We start from the raw sequence: 16,661 nt of genomic DNA, 5'->3' as shown, positions 1-16,661 counted from the left end.
GCGCCCAACACGGGCGAACCAATGCTATTATACATCGCGGCAACCCATCAAGTTGTAAGCGCGGTGCTCATCGTCGAACGAGAAGCGTACTGACACAAGTTGCCCCTCCAAAAACCAGTGTACTACGTGTCCACTGTACTAACTCGATGCAAGTCACGGTACCCGCATTATCAAAAGATAGCATACGCGGTGTTCATGGCATCCCGGAAGCTGCGACACTACTTTCAAGAGTGCTCCATAACAGTGGCATCCGAAGTACCCCTTAATGATATTATAAACAACCGCGACGCAACGGGCCGGATTGCCAAATGGGCCATCAAGCTCCTCCCGTTCGACATAACCTACAAGCCAAGGCGAGCTATTAAGTCGCAGGTTTTGGCCGACTTCATTGCCGAATGGACTGAAGCCGAACTCCCTAAAGAGTACGGCGCATACTCCAACTGGATCATGCACTTCGACGGCTCCAAAATGTTGGCTGGCCTGGGGGCTGGCATCGTTCTGACGTCCCCAACCAGAGACATAGTCCAATACGTACTTCAGATAATGTACACGGATTCCAACAATGCAGCCGAATACGAGGCCCTTTTACATGGCCTCCGGATGGCAGTCTCCATGGGCATTCGGCGCCTAGAGGTCCGCGGGGATTCAAATCTCGCAATATCCCAAATAAATAGGGACTTCGACGCCAAGGATCCGAAAATGGCAGCTTACCGCAACGCCATCCTAAAGATGTCAGCTCAGTTTGAGGGGCTCGAATTTCATCACATAGCCCGAGAAAATAACCAAGCAGCAGACGTGCTGGCACGCATTGGCGCCAAGCGCGAGGCCATCCCTCCCAACATTTTCCTAGAAAGGTTGTTCAAGCCATCTGTATCATGGGAAGGAGAATCCGGAAACAATAGCCCGAACACAATTACACTGCCCCTCACCGAACATTCTGACACAGTTGGGGGCTCCGCCAACGAAACAACGCCGTCAGCCCACGCAATAATGGCAGTCATTGCCCCTTGGACAGAACCATTCCTAGCCTACCTAACTAGGCAGGAACTTCATGAGGACCAAAACGAGGCCCGCTGCATAGTGCGGCGATCTAAAGCCTACAAAGTCCACGAGGGAGAGCTTTACAAGAAAAGCACAACCAGAGTCCTTCAAAGGTGTATCTCCGAAGAGGAAGGGCGAGACCTTTTGGCTAAAATTCATGCCGGACTCGGCGGGCACCACGCCGCAGCCCGGGCCCTTGTAAGCAAGGCCTTCCGTACCGGATTTTATTGGCCAACGGCCCGGGCAGACGCTCAGGACTTAGTGCAACGATGTGTTGGTTGCCAGTTATTCGCCAACCAAAGCCACATGCCGCCTACCGCCCTACAAACTATACCCAATACCTGGCCTTTCGCGGTCTGGGGGCTTGACATGGTCGGACCCCTTAAAGGAGGAACCCACAAGCAAAAATATCTACTGGTCATGGTGGACAAATTCACCAAATGGATAGAAGCCAAGCCTGTAAAGACGACCGAATCCAGACCAGTGATAGACTTCATATCCGGGGTCGTACACCGTTACGGCGTCCCCCACAGCATCATAACCGACAACGGCACAAACTTCACGGCCGATGAAGTCAAACTTTGGTGCAAAAACATGGGCATCAAGCTCGACTATGCTTCAGTCTATCACCCTCAAACTAACGGTCAAGTCGAACAGGCCAATGGTCTCATTATGAGCGGCATCAAACCCAGACTAGTGCGATCCCTCAAGGAATCTAACACGCACTGGGTAGAGGAGCTTGACTCCGTACTCTGGGGGCTGCGGACCACGCCGAATCGCACTACCGAATTCACACCATTTTTTATGGTATACGGCGCAGAGGCAGTACTGCCATGCGACATAATCCATGACTCACCTCGAGTGCGCATGTACGAAGAAAGAGAAGCCGAGCTCGATCGGTAGGACAGCTTGGACACATTGGAAGAGGAGCGCGACGTGGCAAAAGCTCGTTTCGCATTCTATCAACGGCAGGCTAGAAGATACCAAAGCAGAGAAGTACGGGCCAAAACCTATAACGTTGGCGAACTAGTTCTACGCCTGCCGGACAAGAAAAAGGATAAATTAAAGCCCAAATGGGAGGGTCCCTTCATCATCGACCAAGTACTGACCGGCGGAGCGTACCGTCTGCGAAGCGCATCGGATAACTGACTCGAGCCAAACCCATGGAACGCAGCACGCCTACGAAGGTTCTACGCCTAGCGCCGGACTCCGTGTTTGTTTCCTTCCCTAGTCCCTTTGTTTCATTTTTTATTTTTATTTTTGGCAGTCTGGGATTTTGTTCCTTCTCCCTACCCTTTTTTCTGACAAGCCCTTAGGGGCTTGCCTGTGCAATATTCGCACATACCCGACGCGCTACCTGCGCTCATAATACCTGGGGGCAAGTTTATATCAAACGGGCCTCATGCCCAAAACATGTGTGATGCTTCCGTATGAACCTTTTATACACCATTATATGCATCGATATGACTTAAGTTTTGGCCAAGCTGGGTTGCCTGGCTCCTGTGCTTACCCCTACATTCCCGTTCGTTCGGCTAGGTGGTAAAGGGAGCACCTCTGCAATTGTTACTGCTGGGTCAGCTGGATGTGTACCTCATACTGGGTGAAGCCGAAAGCTAGCATTCTTAAGGGAATATTCGGTCGGTGAACTAAAAGATGATCTTTTGTATTTATTCATCTGCCCCCAGATGCTTTTTTGCTCTTTCCGGTAGTTCGGACATGCACTTTAGGGCATGCCTCCCAGGGAAAGGAACCCCTAACGGAACTATTCTCTCTAGAAGATGTTTCTTACTAACCATGTAATATAACATAACTAGTTGGGCACTTGTCTGCTAAAGCACTTATGACCCCTACGCCTTGTCTCCATGCATGCCCTAGTTCTTACATAACCGAGAAGATATTTGGACACACTCCGGACTATAGGGTCTAGAGGTCGAAGCGAAAAGGTCCGCAATGACAAACGATCTACAATCCGGCTAGAAGGCATTTTTATGTCATTTTTACAGAGTCAACCCGACTCGGCATATTCTTCTTCAATGCCATCCAACAGGCGGTCTAATTTACAGTCCTGTTGGGAATACTTTGCAGCCAGCTCCACCTGGCCATATGCTAAGCTGACCAGGATCTCCTTTCCATCCGGACCTATAGGGCTGACCTCGGCCATGTGGTTTGGGCCAGCCTTCGTTTACCGAGTCTTAACCATGGCCCAGGCCTCCCTGGCACCTTGACGGCAAGCCGATATCTTCCACAACCGGAAGCGCTGCCGCGCTCCCTCCAGCTTCTTGGTAAGCTCCTCAAGGCCTTCAGGCACTGAGAGAGATGGCCACATAGCCTGGATGACGCTTTGCATTGCCTGCCAAACTCGTTCGTGTAGTTGCAACAGCTCGGGAAGAAGGTCTCCCGATGAACCGGGCATTTCCTCCGCCGGACGACCTGTCAGCAGACCTACAGACATAGCTCTGTCAATCGACTTCCTCGCCGAATTCTTTTATCGAAGATTCGTTAAAGCACTTACTAAAAATGCCGCGTCGAAGTCGCCGATTCTCCTTTACGGCAGAAGACAACTGAATACGAACATCTTTCAGTTCCTCGCCTAGCTGGGTATTGGCGTCTTGAAGCTTGTTCTTCTCTTGCCTCACCCTCGTCAGCACGCTCTCGCCAGCCTTTAGTTGGCGTAGGAGTTGTTGCTGGTCCGGATTTACTCCGGCCTCATCTGCATTATTATCGTCAGGCTTGCACGCCTGCCGCATTTCAAAACGGAAGTACCTTTCGAAGCATATATTACCTGTGGGCGTCCCCTTGACATTCTCTGAAGTGGCCAATGCGGCCTCGAGCTGAGCCTTGCACTCTTCGAGCTCCTGGGACAATTGCGTGTTCTTCTTTTTAAGGCACTGCATAGCACATGATCCTTCAAACAGTTATCTTCACTGTTTCAAGTCTCGGGGGCTACTGACATATATAACCTTCAATTTTACTCACCTGTATGTCTTTCACATACTGCTCCGTGGCTCTGGCTAGACCATTTTGAGCAGCACGGAGATACGCATCTCCTGTATTAAAGGCGTCCAACGCCTTTGGGGAAAAACACGCGTCACGAAGAACAGTCTGGCGACGCTTGTGGTTCAAGGCACTCTCCACCTCTGAATTGGTGGCAGATAGCCCGTCGGCGCCCTCTGTCGAAGGAGCGCCCGAGGCGCGTCCTGTGTCCGCCTCCGCTTCCGGACCCGGCCTCAAACCTTGGCCGACGGACATAGTCCGGCGGGCTCTCTTCTTTCTAAGAAAATCATGAGCATTAGTAAGACTCAAGGGCATAAACCCTAGGCGTTAAATCCGCATGCCATACCGTTGCACCGGAATCTCGATCTGGCCCGCACTTCTTTTTGGCCTGCCTGGCTTCAGCGGCCCTTGTTGGCTGCCCAAAGTGGGCTCAGCCTTCCGCCTCAAGGATTTACCCTGCGAAACGCTGTTAGTACACGGCATCCAAGATAAAACATGAGAATAATGGGACTTCGGTCTTACTTACCTTGGAGGCTGGAAGTAGTCCGGGATAGTCGGCCGTGATGGCCACCGAGGAGTTATCCTTGCTCAATTGATGAAATACTCCATCAATCAACTCCACGCATAAGTCTGGATCTTCTTGGGAGTCCGGATCGAGGGGTCGTTTTGGGTCCTTGGGTTGTGGAGCAGGGTTGTTTATTTCCTTCACAGCCTGGCGCAGCTCCTGCGTTTGAACATTACTAGTCTAAGTACTCAACTACGGGAATGTCACAAACGGATAGGCAAGTGAAAGTGTCCGCTCACCCAACTAGGAGGATTGTACATAGAGAATCCGCCTTTTGGGTTGACACGGAGGAATTCTTCCTCTTCCCCCTTGTACAAAGCGGATAAGATTCTCATTAAAGTGGCGGCCGAGTCTGGCCCCTTGCGACCGCACCGGGTAGCGTCATCCTCCCCGTTGAAATCCCACATGGGGTGGCCTCTGTATTGAAGCGGCTGCACCCCTCGCGTAATGCATACGGCCATGACCTTAATCATGGTCAGTCCGGAATGAGCCAACAACATTATCCGGCTCATCAGGTACAGGACGTCCCTGTCAGCTTCCCTCTGAGGGTTCCGTGGGCGCCAACTCAGATGCTTCTTCAACGGGGAATTATTGAACTCGGGGAGGCTGATCCGTACAGGGTCTGGCAGGGGGACGTCATCTATATAAAACCACTCCAAGGGCCAGTCTTCGGACGCCCTCTTTGGGGTGCCAGATAGATATCCGGTCCCGGCGATGCGCCATAGTTCAGCTCCGCCCACCTGATAAATAGACCCCTCCTGAGAACAGGGCACAAGGCAAAACAACCTCTTCCACAGCGCGAAATGGGCCTCAACACCCAAGAACAGCTCGCAGAGGGCCACAAAGCCCGCGATGTGCAAAATGGAGGCGGGCGTGAGGTTATGTAGCTGGAGGCTGTAGAACTCTAGCAACCCTCGAAGAAACGGATGAATTGGAAATCCTAGTCCTCTCATTAAATAAGGGACTAGGCATACCCGCTCTCCTTGAGAGGGATTGGGAACGCCCTCCGCCTGCCCTCTGCCGCTATAGGCAGAAATCCCGGCTCGAACTGGGACCATATATGCTGGGGGAGAAGCCCTTTGGACTGAAGCGCTACTAACTAGCTATGCGGGACGGATCACGCCCCCAATCTCCGGGCCGAGGGCTGGAGGGGCGAGAGGAGGAGCAGCACTGACTGGCCATGATGGAATGGATCTCTGTCAGAGGCGCTCTGATGAAGACTCGCGGAGGGAAGATGGTGCGAATTGGATTTAAATCCCCGTCTCTTTTATGGGCGGCTCATTAACGCAACCGGGGGGTAAGTGAAAAGAAAATCCCATGGCTTTTCGCATTCGTTTGACACGTGGAAGATGGTCATTATGGGGCACAGAAGCCGAGGAGGACATCACACACTAGAAGCCGGACACTATTCGATGGATACAGAGAATTTGCAGGAGAACCCGCCTTGCAATGCCGAAGACAACTTGCGCGCCGGACTCATCGTCATTGAAGCCTAGTTCGGGGGCTACTGAGGGAGTCCTGGATTAGGGGGTGTCCGGATGGCCGGACTAAGACCTTTGGCCGGACTCCCGGACTATGAAGATACAAGATTGAAGACTCCGTCCCGTGTCCGGATGGGACTTTCCTTGGCGTGGAAGGCAAGCTTGGTGATACGATACGAAGATCTCCTCCCCATTGTAACCGACTCTGTGTAACCCTAGCCCTCTCCGGTGTCTATATAAACCGGAGAGTTTTAGTCCGTAGGATGAACAACAATCATACCATAGGCTAGCTTCTAGGGTTTAGCCACTCCGATCTCGTGGTAGATCTACTCTTGTACTACCCATATCATCAATATTAATCAAGCAGGAGTAGGGTTTTACCTCCATCGAGAGGGCCCGAACCTGGGTAAAAACATCGTGTCCCTTGTCTCCTATTACCATCTGCCTAGACGCACAGTTCGGGACCCCCTACCCAAGATCCGCCATTTTTGACACCGACAGGAGGTATGCTTAGCAAACAAAGGAGTGACACCTCCAACAGAGAAGAACCAGCATACCCTCCAACATCTAAAACATCATAGAAGATGCATGTGAACTCCGTTTTCGATGAACTCGAGCTTGTCATGAACATGACCAAAAGCTCCAAATCTCACAAGGAGAAGAACCAAACAAGAACCAATAAAGATGATGCAAGGATGCAATGGTTTGAGCTCTCAACGAATGATACAATCAAGCAACTCATCGAGAGCCCCCCTTGATAGTACGGCAAATGATCCTATAACTTGGTCTCCCACAACTACCATGAGACCGGTAAAATAGAAAACCTATCAAGGGCAAACCTTTGCCTTGCACATGGTCCACTTGAGCTTAGATGATGACGATCTTGACTCCCTCAAGTTGGACCACCTTTCTTGATTGCGTTGGATCGATGAAGACTAGTTGATTGCTCCCCCATACTCCATTATGGGTGAGCCACTCTTCCGCTCATCTTCACAAGTCCATTGTCACCACAATGGACGGCAAACTTCAAGCACTTGGTCTCTTCGTGATGCATCACTTGAACTTGCACACCGCAATCTAACCCCACAAAGAACTCTCACGAAGACCATGGGTTAGCACACAAAGCGTAATGGACAATGCTTACCATACCATGGGATCACTTGATCCCTCGGTACATCTTGTGCACTTTGTGTGTTGAATCTTTCCAACTCTCTTCATTTGGATGATGTCTTGAAGGTGGACATGAATGACCACACAAGCTTCTTCTTCAAGACATGCTTGCAATACGCTCAACACTCACATGACCGGTTTTTGGATAATTCCTTAATAGCACCATGGTCATCACAAACTCTCCTTGAAACCAACAAATGGACTCCAAGAAAAGCATATGGGCAAACCCTTCAAATATAACTCAAGGCAACCATTAGTCCATAGAGATTGTCATCAATTACCAAAACCACACATGGGGCACCACATGTCCTTTCAATTGAGCACCCCAAATTATCAATATGAGAACGTAATGCCAAATGCTTTTCGTCAGAGCCAATACCACGCACATTCCAGCAAATAATATTCCAAGAGCTATGAGCATGATTCATACCAAAATAAAGTTCAGCAACACGCACTTGTGATGAGACCTAAGGAGAAAATAAGAAAGCCTCGCGCCACACAACGAGCTAAAATATAGAGGTCCAGAGAGCATAAACGCCAACATAAATGGATAAAGTCTACGATGAAAGAGAGCCAAAAGGAGCATAAAAGAAACCGAGGCATCAACTTCAGGTCTGAGAATTCTCCCTCGGAGCCAGCAGCTTATCTTGAGAGAGCTCTGCCAAAAGAATGGCACAATCCACCGACCCCATGTGCTGAATGTCTGCAATTGAAAGAGGTGCAGGAGCTGGACAGGGCACCGCAGTAGGAGCAGGATCAGGAACCGCTAGGACCAAAGCAGGAACAATTGCAGATTTGCGCTTGCGAGAATCAAACGGCATGTTCACCTTGAACCCACAAAACATGTTATTGCGACTGCTTCTACGAACTTCAGAAGTGATCAGAGGAGTTGCAGTCCTAGCCTTTCTCCCTCTCTTTTTGCCAGAATGAGCAACAGGATCGTCAGAAAGGACAAAAGGGGATATGTCAAGTGTCTGAGGCTCAGAATCACCAAAGAAAGCAACATCATCAGAGATAACAGCCTCAGCAGCAGGCAATGATAGCAAACCTGGGGTATCGTCAAAGCTCAGCTTACGGGCTACTTTCCTTGACACTTGAGGCTGAACAGAGGCAGAAGCAAGGACAACTTGAACACCCAAAAACCTGATCAGCTTAGGGGGAATCACCGGCAAATTGAAGAACAAGAAATCTCTACTAGGTTTTGGGTTGCACATGTCCTTAATGACCGACAGAGCAAGATTGAACACATCAGGAACATCTTCAGAGCTCTTGGGAGTAACAACAGACCAATCCACAAACTGAGCAGCGTCACTGAACAGACAAACATTAATCTGCAAAGCTTGATTGATGCTTGTGCGAACACTACTAACCGAGCCAGGAGACGCAACATTAGCATTAATAACAAAAGGCTCCTCCTCCATGGAAGCAGATGCAGAAATGTTATCATTGTAAGCAGAAAGTGGGCTATCAGCAACATTGGGTTCAAGGAACTAATCCATCAGTATACCTCACCCCCTAATCCCGTAAAATCTCTTGAAAATTTATCTGTCCTCTAACGGGAACAAAGTCTGGCGAGGGTGGAGCAAGGAGCTGAAGATTAGCGAGACTTCCAGCAGTAGGAATGGCCCCACCTGGACCAAACACTCCATTGCGCACCAACCAAGCCTGCAACCTGACTTGGAAGGCTTGCTCAGCAGTAGTATGTGGACCAAATAAAGGGTGAGCATCACCATTAGGAGGTAGGGGATCTTCACCAGCAAGAGGAACATCATGCTCAAACACATTTCCCCCGTCAGACCTGAGGATAAAAACAGGTACAGTCCAAGAACGCCTCTATCCCCGCATCTGACGCATAACAAAATCCTTTGGAACCACAGATGGGCTCATAACCCAAATATGAACAAGAACACCAGACAGAGGTTCACGAGGACTAAACCAGCTCAATAACTTTCCAAAGTGAGAAACTGCTTTCTCCATCCAATACTGCGTCTGGTAATCTTGAGGAAAAGCAAGCATGAGGACCCAGATATAACGACCAAGTGCCAGCATGCGCATATTGATAGCTTCATCATGCTTGACAAAAGTGACCTCTACTTCCTCATAAAGCATATAAGTTTTTCCAATGAGGGCATCTCTAAGAGGCACAGTACGGATGCAAAACAATCCAAGGCCAAGCGGGGAATCCTCAAAGAAACGAACAGAATAACCATCATGGTTGAGCATACCAGCAAGAGCATATCTGGCCTCCTGCCGTAGATGAACTGGGATGGCACGGCTGGTCTCCACAATGAGGAAGCGATCGTGATTCAATGGCGGTGACCACTGAGCGCCATGTCCACCCGGGCCTTGCGACCGGGAGGCCCCTGCTCCATCGTCATACCATGGGGTAGGAAGGCAAGCGGGTTGACAGGGAAGTTCACCATCTTCTTGGAGGAGCAGAGAACGAGGGAGGAACAGGACGAGGAGGAATATGAGACGTCCAGCGGCCGGTTAGATTGTTTTATGGGAGCCTTTGGAATCCAAACCGTCAACCTACAAAATCTCAACCTTTTGCAGCCCACCACCGCGTGATCATAGACCCAGCAATATTGACAGCATGGGACCGCCGAACAAAAAGATGCCACATGGCCCTCCCAAAGGCATCTCACACAAAACCGCTGCGGGTTTTTGGGAATCCATTTAAGATTTGGCTGTGGAGAACTTATCTTATCGGGACTATCACGATAATGCTGGCATTGTTTCTAGGAATGGCCAAACGAAAAACAATGAAAACAACGTCGTTGCGCCTGCAATCCACTGCAAGATGACCGAAAGAAAGGCAAGTTGTGCAGGCCAAAAAATGATTGTTAACAAAGAAGATAACATCACGTGGTGAGTATCTTGCACAAAAGAGATCTGAGATATCTTCCAGAGAAAAAACCTTGCGCGAATTCAAAACTGGTTCAGCCCAACCATCTCCAAAAAGTCTGGGCTGAAAAATAGGCAAGGACCTTAATGGAGATCACGATTCAAGGCAAAACGTAAACTTCCCAAATTTGAATGGATAATCCAAATGAGAAGCAGCCAAGGAATCATCCACCGTAATAAGATTACAATTATGAACTACAGGGCCAATAGAATCTTCCTGACCCCCACCATTGAATGCTGCAATCCATTTAGAAGCCTGTGCACTATAGGCACCACGTTTTGCAAGATGAGCCTTAATACCCAGGGGTTTACGTTGATGGCCATGCGTAGAATTTAATAGATCTGGCGGAATGTTATGAAGATAACGTTGAAGCGAACGCTTCCGATTGGTATGCATCATCCATTCCGAACCAACCTTGGGCACCCGACGATCCAGAACAAAGGGCTTGCCGTGAAAGAGATTGAACGAACAGTGAAACGCTGGCATGCGGCAACCCTTCAAAGCACAAATGAAATGACCCACCCGGTTGGAAGCAACCGAGAAACGGAAAAGATTATCCGAGAGCATAAACACGTTGAACCTCTTGAGATTGCCTCCCAAGCAGGAGCAGAGCGCCATGGAGACAGAATCCACATCCAAGAGAAAAGAACTCGAATGGAAAAGAACCACCAAAAATAACTCCGAAGAGGAGTTAGATCCATCAAAGTGGACCGAAGAGTGAAACCGACGACGCACCTGATCGGCCACCTTCTGGCCATACGAGAAATCCCAGTCAATGAGCGCATCCATCCTAACAATCTAGGAAGATCCATGGAGAGATCCATCGGCGTGGTGGGAGCAGGTGGGAGGGGAGGAGAGGAGAGGTGGGAGCACCATTCCATAAAACGATGACATGAGTCTACCGCGCGGTTGAATGTGGGGATGTACTATTGGCCAGTGATTTGGGTGAAAGCTTAATATTCTCTAGCTAGTCAACAACATTGGTGTTCATGGACGTTGTGTCACCTCCTTAGAGGCACCGCCATGGAGTCCTCCCTTTTGCACACCCTTGGTTCTAGCTCTTCAGGTGAAAGCCTAAGGCCCGGTCGGGTGAGGTGACGGCGTCGGCATTGTCGCTTCCCTCTTTAGGGCATCGCCTTAAAGAGCACTGGCTCTGTTTACGCGCTCCATGGGTTGTAAACTCGCATCATTGCAGTTGGTAGGTGTCCGTCCGATGATATGGATGCTTGCGCCTTTTTTTTGCGTAGCAACAATGGCGGCTTTAGGTAGAGTTAGGTTGCAACTGAGTTTTGGTAATCGGTCTCATCCGGCTTGTTCGAGGGGGCACCGTGCCTCACTTTATCTTCCTGAAATAGGACTATCGAGGAGGTGCCTTGGCATAACAATTCCACGATACAGGTGACCTGTTCCAATTTCGGCACAAGCTTGATGCTTTTTCTCTAGCAATCCTCGGCGACAAAGTCGGAGCTGATGCTACTTGTGATCTGCATTGGGATTTCCCCAAAGAGGAGGGGGGGTGATGCAGTACAATAGAGATAAGTATTTCCTGTGGCACCCCGGCTCAGAGCAACCGATTTACCTTACATTGCCAGCCCAGAGACCATGTCTTCTGGAAACACGCAACATCTTGGTAGTCCAGAGCACTAAGAGGGTTCACAGTCGAGGTGCCCGAGCTACTCGGAGGAGCAACTGGTGAGCTAGAACTGGATGGAAGATAAGGAGTAAATCCCATAGACGATGGAGTAGTGATAGCTCTAGTAGCGGCTAAAGCAACGCGGGCACGAGTCAGCTCTCGAGCCACTCGAGCCAGCTCGTGGATCAGAAGGTAGCTAGCGGTAATGTATCGAGAAAGGTGGCTAGCAGTACTATCGGACTCCGGATCAATGGTAGGAAAATGGACACGACCATTGTTGTGCAGGGAGGGATAGTAGTAGAAACCTGGATGGTTCTGCATTCGGACCTCGTTATAGCATAGCTCGACGAGGACCTCAAATGCATCAAACTGGATAGCCTGAGAAGCGGTAGAAGCATAACCTCTCCAGGAAGTGCGAGTGTAAGAACTGGAGGAAGAACTGGTGCACGGAGTAACCACGACGTGATACTCATACACAAAATCTGATAGACGCTCCCGGTACACACGATAGACTGGGTCGTCATCGTGAGGATACAGTCGATGCCACACGTTGCGAAGGAGATGCGGCGACGTGTACGACATCAGCTGCAACTGGCATGGATATGGCACCGGAGCCATCTACACTCACATCCATTAGTAGGTTAGAAATAAAATAACCAAGTGCATGCAATGCAACAACCAGCTAAAAATACTATTGTCGCTCAACTTTTACGCTAACTAACGTCCAGTAACGCGGCGGGAGTCTAGCATGTCCTACAGTCAGCGCGGCTCTGATACCAAGTGTGGTGGCACCCCGGCTCAGAGCAACCGGTTTACCTTGCATTGCCAGCCTAGAGACCATGTCTTCTGGCAACACACAACATCTTGGTACAGAATACAACCGCTTTATTGATGCTAGTGGAACATGGTTCATATTACAACAAGTTAGGAGGCCAAGTGGCACACACGATGGGGCTGAACAATATGTACATTATTTAATGAACATAAGGGGGCCTCGATCATGACAACTATGCAGCAGTGGAATGACGACGAAGCGGGACTCCATAGCACAGGGACACCGATGTGAACACGATCTAGACTCGAACTACACTCTGTTCCAACGAACCTTTCCTGAAATCTGGCATGACTCTCTAGGTCAGTACATTGAATGTACTTGCAAGCTCACAACAAGCATAAACATAATGACAAACAATATCATGATATTAACCAATTTAATCATCAATGCAAAATCATGCTATGGATGCAGTGAATCAAATCTCGTGCCTCAAGTCCCACAGACTTGCTTACCAACGGGTTACCATGTAACCAAATGGTGACCGCTCTCGGATCACAAACGGACCAACCACGTGGTCATCAAACGGGTTACCTCGTAACCAAACTGTGATCTTTCTCGGATCACAAATGGACCAACAACTTGGTCATCAAACGGGTTACCTCGTAACCAAACGGTGATCTTTCTTGGATCACAAACGGACCAACAACTTGGTCATCAAACGGGTTACCTCATAACCAAACGGTGATCTTTCTCAGATCACAAACGGACCAACAACTTGGTCATCAACATCAACAAGGTTCTCCAACCATCCTCTTTCCAACAGTGCACTGTTATTAATTTAGTGTGCAAGATTTATTAAAACGTTGACCCATGGTGTGACCTACTTTCAAACGTGTCCGTAACCATGGACTTGGCTATCGATAGATTTAATACACTCTGCAGAGGTAGCGCACTGTACCCACACCAAGGAACCCATGGCCTCGCACTCCCATTCGGGTGGACCAACGACATTCCAACAAAACCCCTGCATTGCCACGACACTCTGCCGGGCACTCCGACTAACTCCCCACTGGGCTAAGTCATGGGTGGCCTCATGTCTACCCCAGACACCAACGGCCATTGTCGTGGCAAAACGGTCCCAAACGGGGACAAGGTACCATAACAACATCAACGAGCACACAAGGTTATGTCTTCTTACCGGGTCAGGGTACCGCACACCCATAACCTTCCCTCGTTGGAGGTACCGACCAGAGACATGACAACGGACCGAATAAAGCCTTTCCATAAAGGCAAATGTGGTTGCGCTGGGAAAAACTTGATTCAGTGGCACCATGACCCGATCAACGATATGTTCAAGTTGATTTATTATCAGGTTGAACTTAAAATAAAAATAACTGGTGTCATGACATGGCATGCAAATGCACTCATACAACATACTTCATTAGTCATCAGAATCATACCAGGTCAACTCATATCAAGCACCAATCCAATATTTCAGAAACTCATGGCACTATTCTGGTCATGCTTATGCAGCAACTAATCATGGCAATAACTTAGCATAATTATTTTCTTACTCAAGAAAATATTATTCAAACTAGTCCTTTCTATAAGCAAATTATTTCTCCATAACCTATTATCACTTATTATAACTTAAATCTAACCAAGTTAACTCTTAACTTTCTGTTAATCAACATATCCACACGAATAAGCTTGCAACAGGATGAAAATAATTATTTAACTAGGTGATTTAAATGCATGAAAGAATTTAATCATTCAAATTGAAAATAAATCACAAATATTGCAATGGCACCATGAAAATGTTGTTGTGGCTTGCCTTAGTGCAGCTGAGGGTCACACTCCTCCTGGTGATCCTCAAGACAAGCTTCACCTTCTGAAATCAATTCAAAAACACAAAAAGAAAATATCAAGAAACACACTAAAATTCACCAGAAAACCTAGGCAGTAGAGAAAAATCTCATCTTTGGTGTGCTGCTGGAGATTTTCATACAGGACAGAATGCAAAAATAATCAATTCATTTGGACTTATGGTTAAAAAGTTGTGGCTGTTTGAAGTGGTCCAGAAATATTTGAATTTGAGTTAATATAAACAGAACTGAGGGGTGACGTCAAAAGCGTAAACCCCGCGGGGCGCCTCCACTCGTACCGCTTCGGCTGCGGCCAGAGTGGCTGACAGTGGGCCCCGCTGGTCAGGTGAGAGTGAGGGGGAGAGAGAGATAGGGCATGGCGGGGCTTCGCCGGAGCACACGCCGGTGAGGAGGGCGACTTGGCCCGATATGGAGGGATGGATCGAAAGAGTAGAGAGAGGCGCACCTGCCCGTACCCGTAGAACAACTAGGGGTGGTCAGACAGCGACGAAGTGGACCTCTCCAGCGGCGGCAAAGAGTCGAGGTCGCCGGAGTTGGAGAAGACGACGACGAGGGGCTGCCCCAGTGGCTCCAACCGAGTCGGACGGCACCACTGAAGCGCGGCGGAGACCCTGGAAGAGTCGCATGAGCTTGGGAGGGGCTAGAGCAGAGTGGACGGACAGAGGGGATCGCTGGCGAGCTGGAGCTCGGGGACGGCAGCCCGAGGCCTGCCCGGCCGGGCTACGGCTTCCTACGAGGTTGTGGAGTTTGTGAGTGGTGCTAGGGGTGCTCGAGAAGGCTGGGGGGCTGGATTTATAGCCAAGTGGAGCGACGGGTTCAGGCTCCGCCGGAGGACACCTGGACACTGCACCCGGAGACGAGCGGCGTTAGTGAGAGGGGGGGCAGGCGACACAACTCACGCGGTAACTGTGAACGGACGGAACAGGAACACTGGGGTGGCGACGAACACAGTGCGCGGCACACTGTTGGGTTGGCCGGACCGCGCCCGTGCTCGCTGCAGTGAGCTCTGGCGTCGGCGAGCTCCATGAGGGAGTTAATGTTGGGCAATTGATAGAAAAGACAAATAATTATGACGATATCCAAGACAACGATCATGTATATAGGCATCACGTTCGAGACAAGTAGACTGACTCTTGCCTGCATCTACTACTATTACTCCACACATCGGCCGCTACCAAGCATGCATCTAGAGTATTAAGTTCATAAAAAACGGAGTAACGCCTTAAGCAAGATGACATGATGTAGACAAGATAAACTCACACATGAATAAACCTCATCTTTTTACCCTTAATAGCAATGATACATACGTGTCATATCCCCTTCTGTCACTGGGATTGAGCACCGCAAGATCGAACCCATCACAAGCACATTTTCCCATTGCAAGATAAATCAATCTAGTTGGCCAAACCAAATCAATAGATCGGAGAAGAAATACCAAGATATAATAATCATGCATAAAAGAGTTCAGAGAAAACTCAAATAATATTCATGGATAGATCTGATCATAAACTCACAATTGATTGGATCCCAACAAATACACCACAAAAAAAGAATTACATCGGATAGAACTCCAAGAACATCAAGGAGAACATTGTATTGAAGAACATCGAGAGAGAAGAAGTAATCTAGCTACTAACTATGGACCTGTAGGTCTGTGGTAAACTACTTACGCATCATCGGAAGGGCAACAAGTTTGATATAGAGCCCCTCTGTAATTGAATTCCCCTTTGACGGATGCCAGAAAAGGTCCCCAGATGGGATCTCTCGAGAACAGAGGCTTGCAGTGGTGGAAAAAGTATTTCATGGACTCCCCTGTTGGTTTCCTAATGTTTAAGAATTTATAGAGGCGGAGTTAGGTCAAATGGAGCCACATGGGCCCCACAAGGTACCAGGGCGCGCCCTGGTGCCTTCTAGGCTACTGCTTCGTCTTTGTAAGGGCATATTTATCCCCAAGATGTTTTGGTGATTGATGACAATGCTTGTGCGGACTAATCGTGTGCGTTAAGTTCTTTTAGAGATTCATCCTTTGGCACGAGACGATTACCTCCCCTCGGTGTTTTATTCAAGACGGTGTAGCTCCTTCATTTCATTGTTGGTGGACTAGTTTCGTAGGAGTCACCGTACTATCAAGAGGGGATCCTCTTTGGTAAGGCTAGGGTGGAATCAACACGTACACATCCATATCACACCCGACGTTTTCCTTCCGCT

Source organism: Triticum aestivum, chromosome 2B, assembly GCF_018294505.1.
Source record: "Triticum aestivum cultivar Chinese Spring chromosome 2B, IWGSC CS RefSeq v2.1, whole genome shotgun sequence".
Taxonomy (NCBI): Eukaryota; Viridiplantae; Streptophyta; class Magnoliopsida; order Poales; family Poaceae; genus Triticum; species Triticum aestivum.
The sequence above is the reverse complement of the archived record's forward strand: the minus strand, read 5'-3'. Positions refer to the sequence as shown.